Here is a 24,107-nt window from a genome sequence, read left to right on the forward strand (position 1 = left end):
ACCTGTAAGATCATCAAGTCCAACGATCAACTAACACCACCATGCCCACTAAACCATGTTCTGCAATGCCTCGTCCACACGTTCCTTGAACACCCCCAGTGATGGTGACTCCACCACTTCCCTGGGCAGCCTCTTCCAGTGCTTCACCACTCTCTCAGTAAAGAAATTTTTCCTAATATCCAGCCTAAACCTCCCCTGGCACAACTTGAGGCTGTTTCCTCTTGTCCCATCACTAGTCACTTGGGAGAAGAGACCAACACCCACCTCTCTGCAACTCCCTTTCAGGCAGTTGTAGAGAGCGATGAGGTCTCCCCTCAGCCTCCTCTTCTCCAGACTGAACAACCCCAGCTCCCTCAGCCGCTCCTCATCAGACTTGTGCTCCAGACCCCTCACCAGCTTCGTCGCCCTTCTCTGGACACGCTCCAGCACCTCAATGTCCTTCTTGTAGTGAGGGGCCCAAAACTGAACACAGTATTCAATGAAATGGGCATTTCCATGCTGCATTTTGACTGCTGAACTGGCTAAATGCTGGCATACTCTTTCAAAGGAGCCTGATCCCAGGGGCAGTCTGAGGATGCCCTTTAGCCACCCTGGGGCTCAGCATTCGTGCAAAATGGAATACATTTCCCTCTGGACCTTGGGTGGAGATTACAGCAGAGGGAAATCCTTCCCAGTGCTTCCTGATGGCCATGTCCTGGCTGCTGCGAGCTGACCTTAGGGCAGGACTTTCTCATCCCCACAGGGAGACCCTCAAAGGCAAAGGCGAGCCATGTTTGAAAAACCTGTAGCTCACAGTCCGTTCATGCTAGCCCTTGCCTAGTCCTACCCCAGATGCTAATATACTAAAGTTCATGATACACAAAATGGGCACAACAATATCAATAACCATTAGAATGATAATAAACACAGCAATAACAATAAATATTAATCTAGAGAAGTACCTAATAAATGACAGCATTGCAAAGATATCGGGTAACCTAATGCACAACTAATGGCTTCTTGTGGTAACAAAATTACAACTAAATTATAACCTATTAGAGCCCAATCTGTGCTGTCTGTAGAGCTGGGAGCTTTCGGAGCTGTGCTCCCCAGGGAGCGCAGGGCCACGGAGGACACTGCCTGAGCTGCCCCAGCCTCGGGTCTGTCCCAGATCCTGCACACCGTGACAGGTTCACCACGTTTATTAACTATTCTCAACTCAGCATGTTACCTGTATCCAAGCTCTGGCATTTTGCCATACCAGATGCTTTCAGAAATTCATGGCATTTAAGAAGGTTCTGACTCACTTTTTTATGTGTTTAACATAAAATTGTATTAAAATGAATAAATGTGTTTTAAACTAATCACTGCACATCTCTCAATGTGGCCCCAAACGCACTAAACTGTATGTGGACATGGGCATGGGGCCACCCAGGGAAGTATTCACATTACAGCTATTTTGTCACAAATTCCAGAGCTGTAGGGCCAGTTGGACCTTTTCCTATTAAAGAAATGGGTGCTACAGCGAAGGCTGGGATCAGGCAGATTAATAGGTAGACTGGTAGAATAGAGACGTCAGCTTTGCCTCATACCTAGAACAAAACATCACTTGAAGTAATCAGATGTTAAAGACAAAGCAATAACAACAGCCTGATTCATACTGCTTCCAGTTTGTAAATGTTTACATTGTAAATAAATAGCTGAAATATGCTGTTTATCCCAGACATAAGCAATGCCTCAAAAAGTAAAAGCAAATACAAATTATGCATTACAATACTTACATTTCTCATTTTTCATCAGCAGTTTTCATCTTCTAATTTCAATCTGTTGAGAGTACTTAAGAATCTTGTTGCAAAATGCTTCATTGGTTGCTCGAGATTGCTTTCTTGATGCAATATTGGAAGGGAAACAAAATCCCTCCCCTGCTAGGGCTACTCAGGCACTGATATATTTGGGTGTACCTTGACAGATTTTTCTTCAAGGGCCTGGTTACAAATAAATGAACAGTTTTAAACCTACATAATGAACTCTTTGTTCTTTAAGAGCTTTACATTATTTAAAGTCTTTCACCCAGCTTAGGTCTGCAATTTCTTTCAAAGCATTTTCTTTTGGATACAATGGTATCTGAAGATGGATGTACAGGTTAAAATGCAAAATATTAATCTGCTGAGCAGCTGGAAATTGCATGGACTGAAGGTGCCAAACCTAAAATAATTCCTCCTTGGAATTATCAGTCACTCTGCTTTTTCCATAGAGGTAATTTCAAGCATATTGTGGTAGTGTCAAGACAACGCATTAGCATGGCAGCCCGAATAAGCTAGCTACTGAACTTTGCATGCGGCTGCAGATCCATCACGGCCCCGGCGTACAGCAGAGCTGGCATGGGGCCAGCCGAGCCGCTCCCTTCTCCATAAGTTAAGGAGACGTGTAAAACTTTACTACGGTCATTAGCTCTTCCCAGAGCACTTCAGACCCAGCAGTCCTTATGGCCCATGTAGCGAAGATTGCCTAACAGCAGGTCCCCAGAGAAAAAGGGAATGAAGAATGTAAAAACCCCCATGAAATCCATATGGACATAAAGGGCTTCCCACAGGGCTGAAGTTGCAGGAATGGTGATAAACTATATGTGTTATCCAGTATCTCACTGCATGGCTTGGGCTCTTTGCTCATTTTTTGCTGGACAAAGGTTTTTGTTTAACACTGCTCTGATTAAAAAAAACAATAAGTAGAGTTAATGAGACTGCAGTAAGTCATGAATTGTCTCAGTTTTAATGTCAAACGGCACTATCTTCTCTCCTCACTCATATAGCTTTGGTTATAAGACTAGAATTAAAGTTGATGTTTAATCCCAGCCCTTCCTTAGCTGGCCTAATCATGCTGCTTGTTTTGTTGCATGAACTGTGCAGTCACTTGCGGGGTACATTGTAAAGCCGTAAATAATGGTAATAATTGTGGTAATTGAGTGCAAGATTGTTCTGCTGCTAACAAGGGATACTCAGATGGTTATCTTTTGATGAAAAAAAACAAGGAAAAAAAGATTAATTGCTATATTTCCATCCCAAGCCTGGAGCAATGATTGATTAAACTGCAGGGAAGTCTAATTAATACACCAGCTTTCCTTGAACTCCCCAGTGACATAATGAAATGCGGTTTTCTAGCTTTTCAAGGAGTAAAAAGAGAGCTCTTCAGAACTGATGGTGCAGAGTGAAGGGGACATCACTGAATTATTGCCAGGGAGTGTCAGATGAAGTATCACAAACACGTCTGGCTGATTTCCTGATTCCTGGAGTTCCTGGACCGAGTCCTAGATGTGGTGCAGTGGTTGGAGCTGGTCAGCGCAGGTGCTGACAGGCATCCCGCCATCCCAACGAGTTATCTCCCTCAGCTTCGGTCTCGCTGGGACCACCAGCACCAGCCTCCCGCTGCCAGAGGCACTCAGTTATGGCAGATTGGCTGGGTCCCCGTCGGTGTTCACACAGACCCCCTCAGCCCTCCGAAAATGGGAGATAAATTGCCTCGGATGAAGCCTATGTGTAGGGACGGCTGATGTACCCTGCGGAGCCTGGCTGACCCGGCCGTGCGTCAGAGCCTTGCGCTGATCTCCCACCACCGTGTCCCACTGAAAGGCCTTAGCGAGGAAGGTCAAAGCCTCTCTTGCCTTCAGCTAAATAAAGGACTAAGTTCCATGTAAAAAGGCATACTCTTTGTGTAGCACCTCTTCATCCTGTCTGAGGGAGCCAAGTGCATGAGTCAGGGCTGCAGGGAGGGAGTGGGACTCATCCTACTTTGCTTCTCATCATCCTCATCCTGAAATTAATGGCAAAGCTCTGGAGAGGCTTGAGTGGGTCAGGTCAGCCATGACACGTCATGGTGTCTGCCTACTGTGTACTACAGAATTTGAAGATGATTCCAGCCAATTTCCTTACAAATTCTTCTTGGAATCCTCTTCTAGGAATATAAATGCTATTGAGAGGCACATTTCATACACTGGTTATTTTTTCTTTCTCTTGTTGGAGTAGCCAAGCACCAAGCCGGAGGCTGAAAAGATTGAAGGACGGTTATCTCATCTGTCCAAAGTATTTTTTAAAATCACAGGCCTGTAGGGTTGCTCCTGGAATCCCATACCCTGGTGAAAATCAAGTTCTTATCCATTTTTGTCATGTGCTCTGTGTCCCCTGGTCCTGAGAGCAAAGTGAAGCAGAAGAATTTCATAATGCACTGAAAGACGGATGCTTACAAGATGTCAGACCACAGGCGTATTCTGTGATTCATCTTTGTGCCTGGTGGCTTCGGAGCTTTCCTCTCTCCCTGCCAACCCCAACCTCCTTGCCTTGATCCTTAGGAAATGGAGGGAGCAATAAGACTGACATTTTTTGCAGGGCGCTAAATTGGAGGCCACATCTAAAGATCTCCTGCTTACTGGCAGCTTGAGAAACTCAAGGAATTTTTTCTGTTCAAGAAGCTGGATGTAGTTGAAAGTGTTTGTGTGCATGCAAATTCACAGAAACACCACTGATTGTGATATCAGAAAACAAGAAGCTGAAATAGTATATTTGCTAGTAACCCAATTGTGCAAAAGAAATAATTGCCAGTCATTCTTATCTGCACTGCTAATGTCACCACCTAACAGACCTGAATATGACCCGAATTGTAGTACGATGCATGGTCATATAAACTAGTTGGTTTTGTTGGGCATGCATGGATTTCCCTTCCACATAATAGAGACAGAACTTATTTGTGCTTTATTTATTTTTTAAGAAGATCTGCCCTACGGGCATGGACTGTCTGTTATACTCATAGGCTAACAGGATCAGAAGTCATTATTTAGGATAAAAAAAAACTTACAGTGAGATGCAGAGCTGGAGGTGGTGATAATGTAATTTTCTTAAAAGTCGTTTGTACCTTTAGCTATGCCAAAGACTTACTAAGCAGCAAAAATACTCGTTTGCATTATAGAGTGGCATGGTGGAGTTAATCACAGGAAGATATTTTCAAGCTAGATTTATTTTTCTTCTAACATTCTCATTAGCAGACTTATTTCTGATATCCATCAACATTGCCACAGAGGTTCATTTATGGTCTGATTCAAAGCCTATTCAGTGAATCAGTGAGAAGACTCATTGATTTCAAATAAGTTTGGGTCTGACTTTTAGTTTTATTGGCTCACGTGGCCATTTATTCTAACGTTTCTTCTGCTTATGCATTACACTTCAAGGATTATTTCTTCCTGGATCATTCATTGTACTATATATCTAATGCCTGAATTGCCAAATGCCTTGGGATATACATGTCAGAACTACTGGTATTTTCTTAGTATTAATTCTAGTTTGCTTTGGACGCAGGAATGGGTTGCCATCCTCAGTGGCATAAACAGAGCTCTCTCTTGCACAAGACAAGATGGTTTGAGCCCTGCAAGTGTTTTGATGGGGACTTTGTGGGGAGAGCCCGGCCAAAATCACTTTAGATCAATGACTTTGATCAATTTAACTGATCAAGTCCTGGTGACTGGCACTGGGGGGAGGCGTGATGCTTCAGTCTTCCAAGTGCTGTAGTTTTCAACTCTCTTCCTAATTACCTAAATGTTGGTTGAAAAGCAACATAAAACAGCAACAAGATTCCTTTTCATTCAGCAGCTCAGAGCAATGCACAGGGATTACTCTGAGCTCTACTATTAGGATGAAGCTGGGAAGGTTTTCTTTAAGAAGTACCAAAAGCATTTCCGACTGTCATAAGCCCAACTTCTCCTTTCATGTGACACATCTGGGTTACGGTGAGCATCCCCGAGGCAGACGGCTGGCGGTGGTTGTGTAATGTTACAGTTCAGCAGCCCAGCGCCAGGCGCGAAGGAGCAAAGGAAGAAAAATATATATATAAAAAATCACTTGGCAATTAAAAAATAATGATGCAGGGGATGGGGAGGATGAAGGGTGTTTTTCATCCTGCAGTGGGTCTTATTACCAGAGGAAATGTTGCTCGTTGCTGCATTTCTGAGCCGAAATGTTGGTTTTGGCAGGGCTGAGGCAGCCGAGCCGGTGATGGTGTGGGGGGTTCCTGGGGCTGAGTCTCCCAGCCCCGCCGGCAGAGATGCACTGTGCTGCCGGGGAGCTGGCAGGGTTTGCTCAGAGCCACGGCATCCAGCCTGCTGCCCACAGGCTCTTGTGGCCGGCGTGGAGGAAGGCAGAAAGCAAAGGCTGATATGTCCTGCCTGAGGTTTTTCAGGCTCAGACCAGCAATACAGGGAGGGAAATAACCGCTGTTGCCTCTGCCTTGCCGCTGGCAGCCTCAGGAGCAATGTTTCACTGTGACACACTCATGCCCTTGAAAAACATTCTGCTCTTTTTGGGCGATGTGAGCAGTTATATTCACTCCACATTGGACAACTCCCTGTTATCCAGATCTCTGCTCTCAGGCCAGGGTACCACAGCGCATCTCCATACCAAAGCACTACAGGAAACACAGTTTTTCACATTTTTAAATTAATATAAAACAAAGTCATCAAGCAACAGTTGTAACGTGAACTGGGCATTCAAACAGGCATACCTGCCTTTGCACCTGGTGTCCATCTTCCCTGCAGTGCTCTGCTCCGTATCTGCCCCAGGTGCCATTGCAGGGGTGGAGGAAGCCAAGGATCAAACAAAGGCATCCCTTCATGCTACGGACAAGACAGCGAACAGCAATACACATTTGCTGAGTGGTCCATGGGGTCACAAAATTTTGGACTACGGCAGTAGTGAACTGGCAAATACGGCCTTCCTCCGATGACAGTAAGCCACAGCCGCAATGATCATTATTCACTGCTCAGAAATGTCATTCCCTAATAACGCATTCATTTTCTGTGCTCGGGTTCCTTTAGTGCTTTTATCTTAGTGAAGAAAGAACATGGGTTAGTTTTCATTTTAAATAGCCTCCTCTGGTAATGTTATTGAAATGCAAACTGAAGAATGACAAAGTGAACAAACGCTAAATAAAAATGGAAATGCCAGCTAGCTTGGAAGCACTCATAGCTTTTGAGAAAGGCAAAATTAAACAGAAAAATAATTCTGGAATTGCTTATAATTTGCAGAAAGCATAAAATACATGATGATTTCTGCAGTCTAGGTTCCTCCTTGTCCCATAACTTCCTTAACTTGAACATGAAATCTTTCACAGTGATGGTGTTTATAAGCTCATGAGAAAGGAACAACACTTCGGTTACCAAAGGCTGAGAAATGAAACTGCAGATGTGGATTAGCAATTCTCTGTAAGATCCCTTACAGCCTTTCCTGCCTAACTTTGTAGTGTTGTTGCTATTTTTAACAGATTCTTGAAGAATTGCCACCAAACGTCCTCTTCTGTGACCATTAGGAATATCAATAAAAGCACTATCATTAGATAACCTTGTTGAAGGGCAGGTGACGAACGACGTCACTGGAGTGTGGCACGCGATGACTGACTGCAAAGCAACCTCTACAGCACTTTGGGAGGATGCGAGGCTCTGCCTCATCTCTGCTGCAGTGGATTTGTTGCCGTCAGAACCTAAAGGCTCTTCAGTAAAAGAGGGCAGCTTTCCCTCTGGCTCCCATTCCTTCCCCCAGCAAAGGGGTTACTCTCACCACTCGCTGCATCTTCTGCCCAAGGTATCAGCAGTGAATATTCAGCACTCCAAAAGAAACAGCCAGGATCACTCAGGGAACATGAAAATAGTTACACTTCAGAGCTAGAAAAGCAATTTCAGTGCTATAGGACATCATCTGTATGAATTTATTCGTATTACTACTTTTCAGAGAGAGAAAATGCCTCTGAGCCTTCCCTGCTACTGAAAAATACTATAGCTAGTCTATAAGCACATAGAAAGTTGAAGGTGAGCTATTTCCCTTTATTTTCACAGACTTTACAAAGCAAGCAAAGTATTTGATGTTTCAAATGCTATGGTGACATTTTTTCGGTGCCTTCTACCCAGAACCATGGTTTGTGATTTGCAAAGGGTGGAGGCTGCTTTAGGTAAACAGAAAGGGGAAGATTTGGACATGTGCTCTGGCTGGCTGGAGCAAAGAGGTGGCTATGGTTTTATAACAGGACAATAAAAAAATAAAAGCGCAAAAAAAAATGCCAGAGGGCCCTTAGGGTAGCCAGGGATAGGGACGACCTCCCCAAACATGTTCCTTGCAGCGCTCATCGGCTGCATTGAATTTCCCATTCAGGTGCCATATTTTGGGTGACTTATTTTAATGCAAATTGATCATCCAAATACTTTTTGCAGTATGAAAGTTACAGCCAGGATTAAAGTGCCTGTTAATGATGACTGCTCTGGTTTACAACCCTGAGATAGCCTGGAGTCTGAGCATTGGAGACTATGTCCAGGATCCACAGAGAATTTTCTGGTATGCTGGTAGAGATACAAGACTGACAGACATTTCAGACATAAGACTCTTTGCTCTGTGAATCCTACTAATTTTGTGAGTCTGTGGCATCTGAAAGCACATGAGGATTCTTGTTGTTGGGAGAAATTCCTTCAAATCACTTTTCTTAAGCTTTTTTTTTAATGTCACCAATATCAAGTCACTAAAGGCAATTAGATAAGAATGGGGAAAAAAAGTGGATTTTAAAATCTCTTTTAATGAAAGTCCAAAAAAAATTTAGATTCAACCAGAAATGTGCACTTCTCCAAAGCGTGATTTGGCTCAGGCGTCTGCTATGTGTGCTATGATGGGCATCTGCTATGGTCCTTTGGGCTGAAATCTATAATTTGTGCCCCTTCTTACTCCATAAATCCGAATAGGAGGCACTTGACTAATTCTGCTGGGCACAGGAGATTTTAAAATGCCCAGCTTTTTATCCCACCAAGGTGTTCGTTTGTTGAAGACAACCAAGGAAAAGGATTATATGGGAATTCTGCCTGGTTGGGCTCGGCCAGTGCAGATGAGACCCCCATGGCCCATGTGTCTTCTCTGGAGTATTAATCGTGTGGTTTTATGGTTCTCTCTCTTTTTTTTTTTTTCTACCTTTGATCATTCCCGTAAGCATTAGCCAGTGCAGACAGCAGGAATTTGTGCGAGCACAGCTCTGCCTACCTTTCTTTCTAAAACTCCAGATTTTCTTTTGGCTCTCCTTAGCCAGAGTTAATTCTGATCCTCCCCTCCTACTACAGGGAAATGACATAGCTATATATTGCTTATCTCCTTTCATATTTTAATGAAGGGCATGAAAGATAATGGCTGAATTTGTATAGCAGCAGAAGAAAGGACTTGGTAGATGACGCTGTTGTCTACACACGCACTGGGTCTCTATAAATACAGAAAGTCTGTAATTATCATTAGAAGGTTTGTTAAAATTGAAAAGTAGAGGAATGCCAGTTATCCACTAATGAAAATCTCTCTCTTCCCCTGTTACCCTCAGAGGAAGCTGGCAAGCTGTTCCCTATTCTGAATATTGTTCCCCTACCTCCATCCTTTTTCCTCTCTTCCTCTCATTTCCATTCCTGTCAAAGCCTGCAATGCCTTCAGCATGATAAACACACTGCTCGTGTTCCTCCACTCCTATCTCACAGAAAAAGATGAGGCTCATTAAGTGCTGGCATTTTTATTTAACACAAATGCGTTGTTTCAGTACCATTTTATTTCCTGCATATACCCCAGTGACCATGTGCTCAGAGTTAAATGTCTGGGAGCTTTGTATGCCAGTCCCAGCCTGGAGCCCACATCCCTTCTACTCTGAACAGGAGCATCTCCGTGGGGGCCAGCAGTGGCAATCGCCACCCTGCCTTTGCAGCTGCACCCTGTAAGATGTGGGCATGGTATCAGGATCCAGATTTGCATCCCAGTGTTTCTTCACGAGAATGCACCTGCTCAAAGAGCACTTTTATATACATATACATATATGTACATTTACACACACATGCATACATACACACACGCATATAAACACATATATATAGTTATATATTTATACATTCATATAAAAATATATATATATATACATAAAGTTGCAAACCTTGGGACTAAATGTCAAAACCTGGACACAATCATGGGTGAAACTAGGCAAGCTATTTTGGTTATTAATTTAGATTATTGAAAGCACTCCATCTCAGTATCAACCACTATTAAAATTTTTATTTCTATAGCCAGCTTCACAGTTGACCTTAATATTGCTTGGAAGATGAAGTGCAGGATTTTGTACTACATGATAAACATCAGCGCCAAAACATTTGGACAGCTTCAGAAAATTTTTCCTCTATTTTGAGCTAAGGAATCCAGCAAAACTCGTCCATTCCCATGAACAGTTTCATTTGTGAAGACCTATTATTTCCAGGGGATATATGTATAATCAAAACACATAATTCATGCTCAGCTCTAACTTAAATCTGAAATTTGAAAAATCAGCTACAAATCCTCAAATAAGATTTCTCCTGCACTTGCCAGTAGGACGTCTACAAAGAAAAAGCTTTTCTAACTGTGTTTCTCAAGCCTCATCCCGAGCCAGGAGGGAAGAAGTGAGTGAATATACACAGCTGTCTGAAGATCATCTGTGCGTAAAGAAATGCCCGTTCCGTTAGTGAAACAGGGAGCAACTCATCTGTGCCCCGCAGAGGCATGTAGCTGGATCAGAAACCCAGTGCCAGAAGCAGAAGTCAGCCTGCTGCTGTGAGCTCTTCTTCATCAATGGGAGGAATACAGTACAGCCTGTGGGGAGATGATTTCCCTAAATCTTAGCTATTATTCAATATTGCGGTTAATCCAGTTTTGAGTAAGTGCCTGCTCTTTTGGGGCACTTAGCTGAAGCATGACAAGACTTCCAAAAATCTGTAATTTAAAATACAATTTTGGTGAGTCAATGTTAGACCTCTTTCATAGAGCTTATGATAATGCCTTCTTTTCTCACATTTGCTTTGAGCTAAGAGCACACCGGCAGTTACTGCATCTTAGAAGCTGTGGGGTAAGGTGTGATGTGGCAAGGTCCCAAGCACAGGGGGAATAACAGAACATAACATGCACACAAACTCACCCTTTAATTTATATTGAATATATATTTTAAGCAACTTCACTTTAAGGACTTTGATTTATGCATTGTGGATGATGTAGAAATGCCCCAGAGCTGTTTGACAATTAGACTGGAGCCACAGACCACTGATAATCACCTAGCCACATCCTACAATACCTGCAGCGGTGAATATACAGTATTTACATGCACTGGTCTTTGGGGCTGTAATCAGTCAGCTGGGGAAAAGCTGCTCTGCTTTATGCTGTTTGCATCCCTTATTATTATTTACCGGTCAGATGCCTAGGCATCAGTTTAGGATCTAAAATTTAGACATCAGTTTTTTAAAATATCCTTCTAACTCTTTGCATGGAAAGGTCACTCTGCTGCTCGCTGTATTGCCAGTTCTGAGGATGTCACAGCTGCTAGGAGAGGCAAAAGCCCCTCTTGCTGACTTTCAGAACAAGAGCATTCACACTGTTGGGCTGAATTTCACATTATCCTTGTATTTATTTTTTCCTTTCATCTGAACTGGGATGTTAATCTTCAGGGTTATCCAGGAAATGCAATATATTCACGAGCTGCAGTGTCTCAAGAACAAGGTAGAAAAGATAAAATTCAGAGGAATATCAGTAATGCAATAATTCGTATCTATATATGTAGATTTTTATCCTAACATGTGCTGCTGATATGTATAATAAAGTTGTTGGATTTTTTTTCTTTTCAATATACCATACACTTGAGATAATGTGATTCTACTAGAATTAAAATAAATATAATTCCAGCTCTGAAGTATATTTAGCATTGCAGAGGTGAATCTCATTTGGGTATTGTTATGCATTTCATTTCTTCTGAAGCTTTGCTGCCCAAGGCCAGAAACGTTTAAATAGGTCAGGGATAACTGCCCTTATCACACTGCATTTAGACGCTCCCTTTATATGACAGCACTTGTTTCACTTTGTTTACCAACTTGTCTTGATGTGCATTTCAATAACTATTTGAATTATCCCCTAGAAATACCCTGTAATCCCCACTTTTAAAAAATACTGCATGCAAGGCACGGAGAGATCTAGAGACAGCAGAATGACTTGGCAATACTTGGTGTTCCCAAGCTCAAGTTCTCTGTCCCTACTTTTTCATAACCAGAAAGAGAGCAAGTGATCGGTTTGACTGCCACAGCAGCAGGCGAGCGCCGCTTCTTACTAACTTGGGATGCAAAGCTCCAAAGGAGTTGCTTAAAACTGATTTTTTTCAAAAAAACTTGGTGAGCTCCCCCATCACCAAATCCCTCTGAGCACCAAATCGTCAGCCTGGCCATAACCCTGCCTCCCCCAGAACAAAAAATGGGAAATTGGAAACCCCGCTCACATTCGCTGTATTGCTCAGAGCGGGTTTGTCCTTTCTGTTGCTTGGGCAATATTTGTATCGTTGTATTTGAGTGTGCAAACACCGGCAATGTTAGTCTCCGGTGCCTGTTCAAGACAACCAAAAGACCTTCCCCGACAGCAGTGGGAGTTGGCATGGCCCAGAATGGCTCTAATGAACTTCCAACAAGCACTTATGAGACTGAATTTTAGGAGAAATCGGACTGTAGTTACTTAAACAGATGCTCATTTCTCTAAGCTTTACAAACCTTTCTTAGTACTTTCCAAGAGAAGGTACCTTTGGATTTATGTTATTAGCCAGTGGTAGAAGAAACTCAAAATCAATCAGGGTTAGGCTGGAAATGGGGAGAATTGCTTTCCCAAACCAACTGGATGCTTTGGGCTTTGAGCCAAGCTGCAGGAGGGGTCCCTGCGGTGGGAGGGGGTCTGGGCTCACAGTGGCTTAATCCTTGGACAAGGCACGGATGGGGCTTGGGAGGTCCAAGTGCTGCCTGTAAATATTAATGTATCAATGTTCAAAATAACCGCTTCCAGACAAAAACAGGGGGGTGGGATTTCTGGGAAAATGGGAGGGGAGGAACAGAAGGCACAGTGCAGAAATTGAAATTGAAATTAAATGTCCCTTGGAAAAGGTTTGAAACTGAACATCGGAGAAATTGAATCGAACTGAAACCAAACACTGGAGAAATCAGGGCAGCCCCCATCGCTGCTTGTTCTCTCCCCTGCTCCATGGGTGTCCAAGCGTGGTCAGTTGTAAGAGCAATGCACGTCCAGACTGACCATATGAACAGCAGAATTTCAGCCGGCAGCACACATCCCATTAAACCTGTGCCATGTCTTCACTTGTGTTTTGCTGGCTAGCAAAAGATAATGCCAGAAGCAAGATGAATAAAAGTTTGGATGTATTAAAAATTAACAAAATGTGCTTACTACCTATTTATCCTTGTTGTTTAAACATCAAGTCTTTGGACTTCAGCTAATTGGGGGCAGGGAGTCCGTCGCCCACACTTTTGCAAGCATGAAAAAATTTATGACCACAGACACCATGAGCACTATCTGGTAGCGAAAGGCCACTGCCAGGAACATGCAGGCATGTCAAATCTGTATCATTTGTCTCATTTAGCATCTGCGGACACATGAATTTTTAACCTATTTTAAATTGAGTTGCAAGACCACGTCTGTTTGGCAGCAAATAACCCCAAAGTGACTGGCTGCTGTGTATGATGTGCAGTATACTGCACTTGATCAAGAGCTCCGGTGACCATGCTGGGGGAGAGCTGGTGCACGGCTGACCTTTCCTGCAATAACCTGGGGAATGACTCAGCTGACATAATATTCCCAGTGACGAAATGCCCACCACAGCTTCAGCAGGAAAAGGCAGAAACGCTGGGAGGCAGGAGGGCTGGTGGCCATCACGGGCTGGTTGGTCGACAGGTGATGCAATGATGGATGGGGCAGTGGTGGGGACTGTAGAAGATTAAATCCCATCAGGGCAGAGCGAGGCCAGTTGCAGACCCCAGGGCTCGAGGGATCTCCGGCTTCCCTCCAGCACTGCCTCCAGGCAGTGGCACTGCCACCACTGTCACCCTGCTCGTCATGAAGCTTTACAGTCTTTTTAGCATTCCATTAAAAGCGCTTTTATACCCCAACTGCAGTGGTGTATTCTCCAGTGTAATGGTGGAGAAACATCACCTTAGTCCTTCCTCCTTTCCTAAGCTGTAGGCAATGCCTGAACGTTTTTCTACCCCTCCTTGGGAACACTGCCCTTCCCAAAATTTTCATTACCTGGCTTGGCAAAAGCCAGGTGCATGCTTTTCTTCTAAATGATCTTTTCAGCTCTGGTAGTTTACCAGAAATTTAAACTAGCAATTCTGGAAACAATTTTGCCTAACAGTGCTCCTGATACTCACCCTTGCTTCATGGTGGACACAGTCAAAGTCATAAAGCACAGCAAGTATTCATTTCTGCAGTCAGATTTAAAGGAATTTGGATGCAAACTTTAAAGGAACTATAAGATGCAAACACTACATTTACACATTTATTTACAAATAAAACTGAGTATTTACAGAGTCTTGGTAAATACATGTGGAATTGTCCAGAAATTGTTTGTAAGAGTCCTTCTCCCATGGGTGACAGCAACCCCCTTTTGTCCTAAGACCCCAAAGTTTGGTCTGTCAGCTTGCAATCAGAGGGGCCTTGTGCCAGCTGCATATAGGACTCTGAGAGTTACCCACTCCTCTCTTTTTTATTAATTAGAAAAGAAAAATCATTTGTTTGCCCTCTGCCATTCCTTTCCTGTCATACCATCATGCAAAGGATATCACGTTTGCAAAGTTAGACTGAAATAGTACTTTTCATGAAATCTAAAGAATTTAATTGACTATCTAGCTCATATCCCTCTAAAATCTTGGGCTTCTCTGATCCCAGCTGACACGTTCGAGTAGTGCGATATCCATCTCAGTGATTTGACTTCCCCACAAAGGTTTACCTTGCTTATAGGCTCCTACCAGCCTGTTGGTCTGAGGCTTAAAATAGAGCTGTCAATACCACTTTCCTTGGAAGAATGCGGTGCTGCTAAGCCGTTATTCAGTATAAAAAGAGCAGAGCTTCCAAAGAAAATGTTCTGTTTAACACAGAAAAAAATGACACAAAAACTACTGAATCAACAACTAGACGTCTCTCCTTTTTGGTCTGGGTTCCTGCCACAAGTTACCCTAAGGGAATCAATTGTGTCCCAATGTCAAAAACCAAAGAATAAATGTTATTCCTCCCTGCCCTCCTCAAGGACAATTTGATATGAAATTTGTTCAGTAGATGAGACAAATAACCTTTTGTGACTGCAACTTTTGCATGCGAAGAAGTGGATAAGCCTGTGATGGTCCCTCATGCATCTCCCCATGGCAGGGCTGGGCAGGGCTGTGCAGCCCATGAGCCCAGTGAGCAATGAGGCACGTCTGCACAAGAGCTCAGGGCGGGCACCGCCAGACCCTCGGCCGGGCACTGAGCACACCCTGCATGGGGCTGGGCTACCACATGTGGATACAGATGTGCAAGGTGGTCTCTGTGCACTTTGGGACATGGGCTCTCTGCACCCTTAGCTACTCAAATCTCCCTGAAATCCATGCCATTTAAGCATCCAGATTCCTTTAAATATCTTGCCATCAAACCGGACTGAGTTTTGAGTCAGGCTACTAGACTATTTCTAAGGCTTGTGAAGATGTAAGTAGGCAAAAAAGACTCCTCAAGCAATTCCTTTCTTCTTTTCCTCATCTTCCCGCATCGTCTTCCATGTGGCACATTTGCAAGTGAACTGCCTTGCTTCACGGACTGTTAGGAATGTATTTTTATTCCCCTATGGAAATTTTATATAATACGTTCAGAAAAATTAAATATAATCCTTTAGAAGACTTATTTAGTAGGGATATTCATGGGGCACAGACGTGTATAACTCTTGCTGTGTCACTAGGAATTTATCAAGAGATAAGTGATTAGCAAATGATTAGTCATGTCCCTATTAAAATTTCTTCGGTGCTTTCCAAACACAAAGGAAGTAGGACCTACCATAAAGGTGCTTATGATTTATGTCACAAGATAAAGGGGGATTAAAGGCTTTTGTAAATATTGCTGTTAACACATTTAATATCACTAAGACCTTGAAGACCAGCACATTACTCTGTCAAAAACCCAATTTGTTGGCTATGTCCTTTGAGATTTTAGGTATGACCTTGGAGTGTTTCTCATGAGCAACTGAAAAACAGAAGTGGGGAATGAATAGTAATGGCAATTTCCTGGATCAATTCCCCTAACGGGAAGGAGGTCCATGTTCAGGACCAGGGCTCGGGGAACCCAGGGCTTCTTCTGCTGTCCTGCCCATAACACCTTCCCTCTGAGCTGTCCTGATGGGAGAGGAGAGGCCTGGGAGCAGAGCAAGCCCTGTACAGCACTGCTCTGTGGTTCAGCATCCCCCGCTGCAAGCACAGACCCTCACAGCCCCTTGGCCCAGGTAGCGAAGTAAATGAAGGTGAGAGACCTGAATTATTTCCAAACAGCTTGAGAGGGTGTATTGGTACAGAGGGGTCTTGCAGAAAATGTTCTCCTTCTCTATTGCCCATATAGTGCCTCTCTCTCTGATATCTGGATCATTGCATCTCTCATAGAAAATGAAAGAAACAGCACTGCATTTGGGGTTGAAGTCCTCCAAGGCTCATGTCCTTGTAGGTTGCAGAAAAGTTTCCTTACAGCCCTGGAAGCTGAGCTGAGTTCCTTTTCGGGCTCTCAGCTTTTTCCTTCTTAAATCTCTGCAAGAACTGGAGAATTAAAAACCCAATGTTTACTCCCAGTTGCTGGAATCCAAATAGGGCTTTTAGGACACCTTCCATTCACCTTCCTTCTGGTGCTAAAGGTAACGCTGGTAAGTAAATATCATCCCCATAGTACAGATGAGGAGGCCGAAAGACCAAGTGACTTGCTCAAGGTCAAAAAGTAGAAGTAGTAAATGACATTTTCTCTGGCCAGCTTGCCTTCCCCTTCAGCCCTCAGCACCTTCCTCCTCTTATTGTATCACATTAGTAGTACATCTCAGTTTTGTCAGGTAAGAGATGTTTTGAACTGATATGCATGTCTCTTTACCTTTCCAATCCTCTAGGCATAGTGCCTAATTAACACAAACAGTTGCAGAGCCAGCAAAACCAACAGTGTCTGGTCTACAGGTCCATGCCTCGAGGGAACCTCTCCCATGTGCCGTCCCTGCTCTGACACAGCTTGGACCTCGGGAAGAGCCCTTCCCCGAAAGCAGGCTCCTCTTGCCACCAGGAATTACCAGGGGATTACAAGGAGACGGTCTAAAGAAGATGAGCATGCACAGACCTGCAGCAGACAATGCACATAACCGTGCTTGCACCTACAGCATGATCATGCATGAAAGTCCAAGAAATTTCAAGAAGATACCCTTCTATACAGCTAGTATTATTTACTGCAATGGGTTCAGGAGATTTTTTGCTGCCTTAAAACCTCTGAGGCCGGGTGTCAGGTTTAAGAGGAGCTAGTTTCCCATAAGGCAGTGAGAGCCTTGCCTGGATGCAAGTCCCCTTTCCTTAGGGACTGGATCTGGTCTCTGCTGGAGAGCAGATGAGCAACCAGACATGCATTGGCCTCAGGGAGCTGCCGAAGGGCCATGGGTTGGGAGCAGCCTCCATGCACCCGCCGCAGCCCCAGCTGCCCACCCTGCGGCTGTTGCCTCTGCCAGCCCAGTTGTGTCCCAGCTTCCCGCTCCTGAGCACAGCTAAGTACAGAAATGGCATTGCCGCTGAGCAGCGTCTCCCTGCAGCTCTCCGCTGGTAGCGCTGGCTTTCCACTAGTCTCAGTGATTTAAATTGGCTCGAGGAGGTTTTCTTGGCATCAGCAGGCTGGGCTGGGAGCAGCTTTCATAAAAGGGGGATGCCAGCCCAAAACCAGGGTGCAGAGGTGCTCTGAGCAGACATTGGAAATAGCGGCACGTTCAGCTGCTGTAGAAAACCCAGCCATATGGGTGTTTTAGACAGATAATTACAAATTAGCTTTCTTGGGCTGAGGTATTAAATCCAGCCACAGCTGCCCCACCGCCAGCTCACGACTTTGTTTAAATTTTTATGAGCTGTTCAATGGTTATTAAACTTGGTGCACTTGCTATTCTGCACAAAATTGTCATAATATGTCACAAGGAGAGAGTACTTGAGGAAGAATAGACTCTGGCAATGTGCGAGAGGGATGAGCTCCCTGGGCTCTCTGCAGCACCCTTCACGTTGCAGGCCCAGAGCCATCTCGAGGACTGCAGGGAAGGCGGCACGAGCCCCTCCACCGCTGCCTGCCAGGGGCTGGTGATGGCCATACTGCAGTGGCATGGCTGAGGCAGGGTGGCAGAAATCAGGTGAGTTATTTGCAGAGTGAGTCATACCAGAAACATTTGTTTCCCAGAATGAAAACTTGCAAGGGGAAGGCTTTGGAGTTAAATAAGCAATGAAGGAAGCGATGGAAAACCACTGACGTTGGTTGAAAACTTGCTGATGGCTTGGAGCCACATGGAAAGAGGGACGGGGCAGTGCGCTGAGATGAACACCTGGAAATAGCGACCTGGGAGATAACGATGATGGCTTTGCTCAGTGTTGAATGGCAATTGTTCCAAGAAGAAGAATGAAAGAGGAGATTGCCATTGCTGGGTGAAATCTGCTATTTCCAAGATGTTCACTTCATCTAGGATTTTTTTTTTTTTAGCATTATTACTCCATTTTTTTCACTTGGAATAAATTGCTATTTCACGCATGCTGAATCCCACTCCAGCATCCCAGGCCACAACCCCAGGTGTGAGAGGTATTTTAGGTACCTAAGCTTGGACAGATAGACTCACCCTTGCTCTCCCAAATCCTGGGCATAGTGACCTTTGTTGGATTTTTCTGAAACTGAAAAAGATCCCAGTGGAAACATCTTGTCTCAGGGAACCTCAGTGTATGGTGGTCCCTGCACTGCCCCATGTGCCAGGCAGGCTATTGACCACGTCTGAATGAATGACTAACCTTTGCTTTAAATTCTCTATGATAATGGCAGCAGTGACAGCGAAAATGGTTTAAAGTTTCTTATTTTGTATCTGTCTAGAGGGTTTTTGATGAATCACTGAAGATCTTCTGTGTGTAAGATCAGGGCAAATAAAAACCAAGCTGCATTTTGTTTTGATCTGACATCAACACAGCTAAGTTATACACATCTTAGCTCTCCTCAGCAAGTCTCTGAGGTTTCTGCTGAACAAATACAGTCATTAAGGTGAAATGCAACCTCACAGTCTCATTTAAGCTACCCTACCCCCAAATCCAGCCCTAGCAATTTGGGATTCTTCAATCTGATTGACTTCAAGTGGTCTGATTCCTCATGTAATGAGCTTTCTGGTATGTACTGCAGTTCTGTCAAACATTTCGTCTGATACCTCACATCGTCTTCTTCTGTTAGAGTCCATGTTTTTTGTTCTTGGCTTTGCTTTTCTTTGAACTTGAGCCATTTCTGCTATTGAGGTTTCTGTTTGGGTGTGGGACTGTGTTGCCTTTACTCTCTTTGAAGGTAATATTTTCAGGCCAATTTGGAAATAGACTCTCTACCTTTCAAACTGTGAATTTATTTTCATTGCTTGTAAGTTCCTGCACAGATTTCCTCTCTAACTACTCAGCTTTGCCATTAATTTTGTACCTGAACGTGGTCTTTATTCCAGTGCCTTGATAGGCTCCGTCTTTCTGCCACAACAATATCTCCAGTGCTCTCCTTACCACGGCCTTCCTCAGCTGTTACTCTGCCGTCAGAAAATCAGCAGCTGGGATTTTTCTTAGAGGAACCAGGGAGTTTTGCATTTGATTTTCACAAGGTCACTAGAATGAGATGACAGTAACTGGGCTGTCACCAAAATATCTATTCAGGCCTTTGATCCAGAGGTGGGATGATATCACTTTGTATGCTACAAACTGCTGACTTAAAATAAAAAGTTGTTTTGTAAGCTTTACCAAGTTTGTGGAAGCAAATGTCTTTTGGCAAGGAGGAGGCAAATAACTTTCTACATAGAAAGTTAAATGCCCAGTTTTAAAATCCTACACCCAAATGATTTCAGTAACACCCCCCCTAAGCCAACAAGTGCTTTTGAAAATCCAGTCTCAGTGTTGCACTGGACACAGGTAATGAAACTCTTTCCTAATATTGCTTTTCCCTGGGTTGTAAACACTGGAGACAGATACCAGAGGAAAAGAAATCAATCGGACATGGAAAGACAAGAAGATGAAACCTTCTCACTGCAACTAGTGAAAAGTTGGAGACATGTTTGGTCTTGTTGCTTGGTCCCACTAAGTACTGTGCTTTATTTATATCAGATAAACTTTCTGTGAACTCAAAACTGTTCGTAACGATAGACACAGCATAGGGAGCTCACTCAAATACTCTATTCCACATATCCTTTGCTGACATCCATCATCATTTAGAAGAGAGAAGACGAAAATTCCCATTAGACCTCTTTGTTTAATTGCTCTTATTGCTTCTGTCATTTGCTGAGAGTTTAAGCGATACGTGCGCTGATCCGAGGATACCCTGTCCGTCAGAGGAGTGTGACATCCATCCAGACGCACCACAGAGACAGTGCGCCAAAAAGGCGTATCTATGGGGAAGGGGTATAAAATGCAGAGTTGCTCCTTGGTGATTAGCTGGTTTAATGCAGAGGATCAACCGGCATTTATTTATGGGGTCAAGAGCCTATTTGTGAGACTGCTGATGCAGTGATAAAGCTCACAATTTGTTTGCCATTAAAATTCAATATGTAATCTGTCATTAAAGTACTCTTCTGTTCCCAAACCAACTGCTCCCAGAAGCTATGTGAAACTACCCGTTCCATACATTAATTTGCGCCCACCTTGGATGTCTGCGAAGCATACGGAGAAGGCAGTACATCGGGGGCAGCAAGCAGCAGTGTCTGTGCTGCGGGGGCTCCGCTGCCTTCCGAGAGAGCTGGCAGGGAGCAGAGCCAGAGCATCCATCCGTGTCCCACCCATGGGATGCTGCCCTCGGGCTGGTCCCCACATGAGCCCTATACAGGGGTTCACAGAGAAGCATTCTGGGAAAGCGTGTTCCTTTTTTGCTCCTTACAGCTCTCACTAAGGAATATTCAGTGCAGAACAAAGAACATCAGATGGTTTTGAATTCACGTGCCAAACCTTTCTGCCCTGACCTTGGAGCAGTTATCTATACCAAGACCAAGTTCAGGTTTGGTCTGGAATTCCCTTTAGGTTTAGTGCAGCCAATCCAGGCCACATCTTATTTTTGTCTCCGTTTTTTTGGACAATGACTTCCAGGCAAAACACACATAAAAAATAATAGGCAGCTTGCAGGTTAGGCATGTCCCACGTATACCTGATCTATGTGTCTGATACTCTTTTGGGCACGCTGAGCTGCATGCTAAGAGCTCCTTTGGGAAATTTCTGTAAGCACCATGGATGCTGGTAGCACACCTTTTCCAGCTGGGTGGAGAGCCCTGGCAAGTATGTATTTGTTCCAAATAAAAATAATACTGGGTGTGACCGGCAGTCAGTGTGGTCTGCAGTACCATATGTCTTTTCTGCTCGCAGCACACAACAGCTCTGATCAGACAGGTAAAGCACCAAACCCTCCATCTTTTGTCCTTTGGGAATATCCAGGAGGTCAATCTGTCTGCAGGCACAGCCTGCATTGAGAGGTGCTGAGGAAACTCTACAACACCAAAAGCCGTCCTGGAGGACACATCTCTGAGTCAAGACATCTCGGTTGCGTGCTCCTCCCACAGCTGGGAGGGAAGTCACTGCAATTCCCCTCTCTGGAGGAATAGACGCAATCCTTTCTCCTGCTAAGCATCAATGGAGGTCTCCAAGGAAGCTACACTGAAGATGCTGCTTTGATTTTCTTTGACCTTGTCTACCTAGTCAGCTAAACCAACCTGGTGATGGAATGAAAGAGGGCTTGGCAGATAGGAAATGAGGCACTGGCAGTTATTTTTTAATATACTTCAGGATTTGCAATATATTGGATCCAAATTATGATATCTGCAAGTGGGTCAAATCTCCTTCCTCTAAGAGGGATAAGGAGCAGAAAAATACCGCAAGACTAGATTTCTGCTCAAATTTCCAGAAGAGTTAGTGTAAGCGTTTCCAGGGAGCAACAACTACATAAGCGACATGGGTAGTTTCAGGAAGTACATGTGGGACGGGCTCTGACCAAGGACAGTTGTCACACGAGGATACAGATGGCACTTCTAATGTCTACAGTGACTTCTACATGCGAATGCATCATCACTCACAGTGTAACCTAACCAACCATATGAGGAGCCAACATATGCCAGCCTACATATTGCAGGGCTTTCGAGGTTTTCCAGCTCTGCTGTTTGTCATCTTGGAGATGCTTTTTCTTAACCACTTCCCTGCTGGTCTCCCACGGGGCTCCTTGGCATCAGGATCTCCTGGGGGGCTGAGGTGCAGCCCAGAGCACTGCAGGGGCCTCATCCACCCAAAGATGTGCCTTTCCACCCCGAATTGCTGACATTTCCTGGTTGCAGGTGTTGCACACTTTCCGGAGAACACATTGCCACTAGTGCTGGGGAGATGTTCACGTACAAGTCTTCCAGATAAAAAGGACAGTTTGGGTGACAGCAATACTATTTTGCCTCTGCTGGGAATAGGAAAAGCAGCAGTTGGCACCTGGGGGGTTGTCCTTATTTTCTTTTTAAAGAATTGTGGCCCTCCACGTACCTCTCCTGGTTTGTTTTCTCACCATCTGAAAAATGGAGGCCCATGAAATGGTACATAACAGACACCAAAACCAGAGCAAATCTGCAGTAAAATTGATGCCCTCCAAGCTTGGAGCAGATATCACCAGGACTTTCTGAGTGACTGCTGCATTCACGTGGGAAGGCTTCTGCCTGACAAATGTGTTTGAATTCTCTGAGTACATCGAGGCATTGCTAGATAAGTGTGTAATAGAGGACACCATCTATCATGATTTCAGGGGAGCGTTTGACAGTGTGCCACAAAGGGAATATGATTTACAAAGTAAGACAAAAATGGTGTAAGGAAACTATTGATATCACTTACAAATCAGATTGGCAGAGGGAGAGGATAGGGATGGGACATATAGCAGAAGCAGAAGGCTGGACAAAGGCTGGATTTCTCTGAATAATACTCAAAGTAACCCTAATCTAATCACCCTGAGTACTTGGGACAAGGAGAACAGAGAAAGCAAATGTGCAGAAGCTGCGTAAGCTTGCCTGAAATGAAATTGTATCCCAATATTCAGCAAGGCAAGGGAATAGGAGGCAAAAGCAGTCAGGAACCGTACTCCGCAAGCCATCAATAAAACCTAATTTGGAGGGCGACTCAGCATAGCAGACTAACACAGGACTCTGCAGCCACTCTGCATCAGAGACAGGACTGCTCTGACCCTGCCGGGAGCAGGCTGACCAGAGTACATTGCTATTGCAAAATTGTCTAGCAGTGGATTACCGAAAGGTATGTATGAAAACCTGGTTACAAACAGGCTTTGCCAAAGTATCTGACTGTCTCTGGCGTGGCTGAAGGGTGCCTGGGTGCCCTGGGTGCCCACTCCCTGGCACAGGGGCATTTTGCAAAAACGTCTGCAGTGAGCTGGTCCACTCACAAAGTCCGTCTCAGCAGAGGGAGATACTGGGCAAATGTAAATCAGCGGGATTTAATCAGGCTACTGATAGCACTGTTTGGGGAAGAGGGATGTTTTTGTTACCAGGCAGAGGGATTTAAACACCTAACCCTCACAATCATGGCACGACTTGTGCACACTGCTTCTTGCACCACCCTGTGCAAGCTTTCCTGAGCGCCTGCCAGGGGCCGGCAGCGGGGGAGCATCACTGAAGTTGCTTCGGCTGGAAACCGCTGGCAGTTCTGTCCAGCATGTTTCACGACGACAGATCACTTGGAAGAGGGAGGCAGAGAGCTGCTGATTTCCTAGAACCTTGAAGACACACAGTTGGGGAGTTATTTGTGGCTGCAGCTCCAGAAATCTGGATCAGCTCCTCAGTCCTGCTTCCTGCCTCGCCTTGTCTCCCTCATCCCTCAGGGCAGGAAGCTCCCTGGAGAGGGACTGTCTCTTTCTGGGGGGTCGTGCAATAGTTTTGCAAGTGGACTCCTGGCCCTCGTGGCTACTGAGCCACTACCAAGCGATGCCGTCCCTGACAGGCTCTGGAAAGGTCCCTCCGGGCTCTCTTGCAGCCTCCTGGTCGGGAGCGGTGTTCCT

Source organism: Gavia stellata, chromosome 12 (assembly GCF_030936135.1).
Source record: "Gavia stellata isolate bGavSte3 chromosome 12, bGavSte3.hap2, whole genome shotgun sequence".
NCBI lineage: Eukaryota > Metazoa > Chordata > Aves > Gaviiformes > Gaviidae > Gavia > Gavia stellata.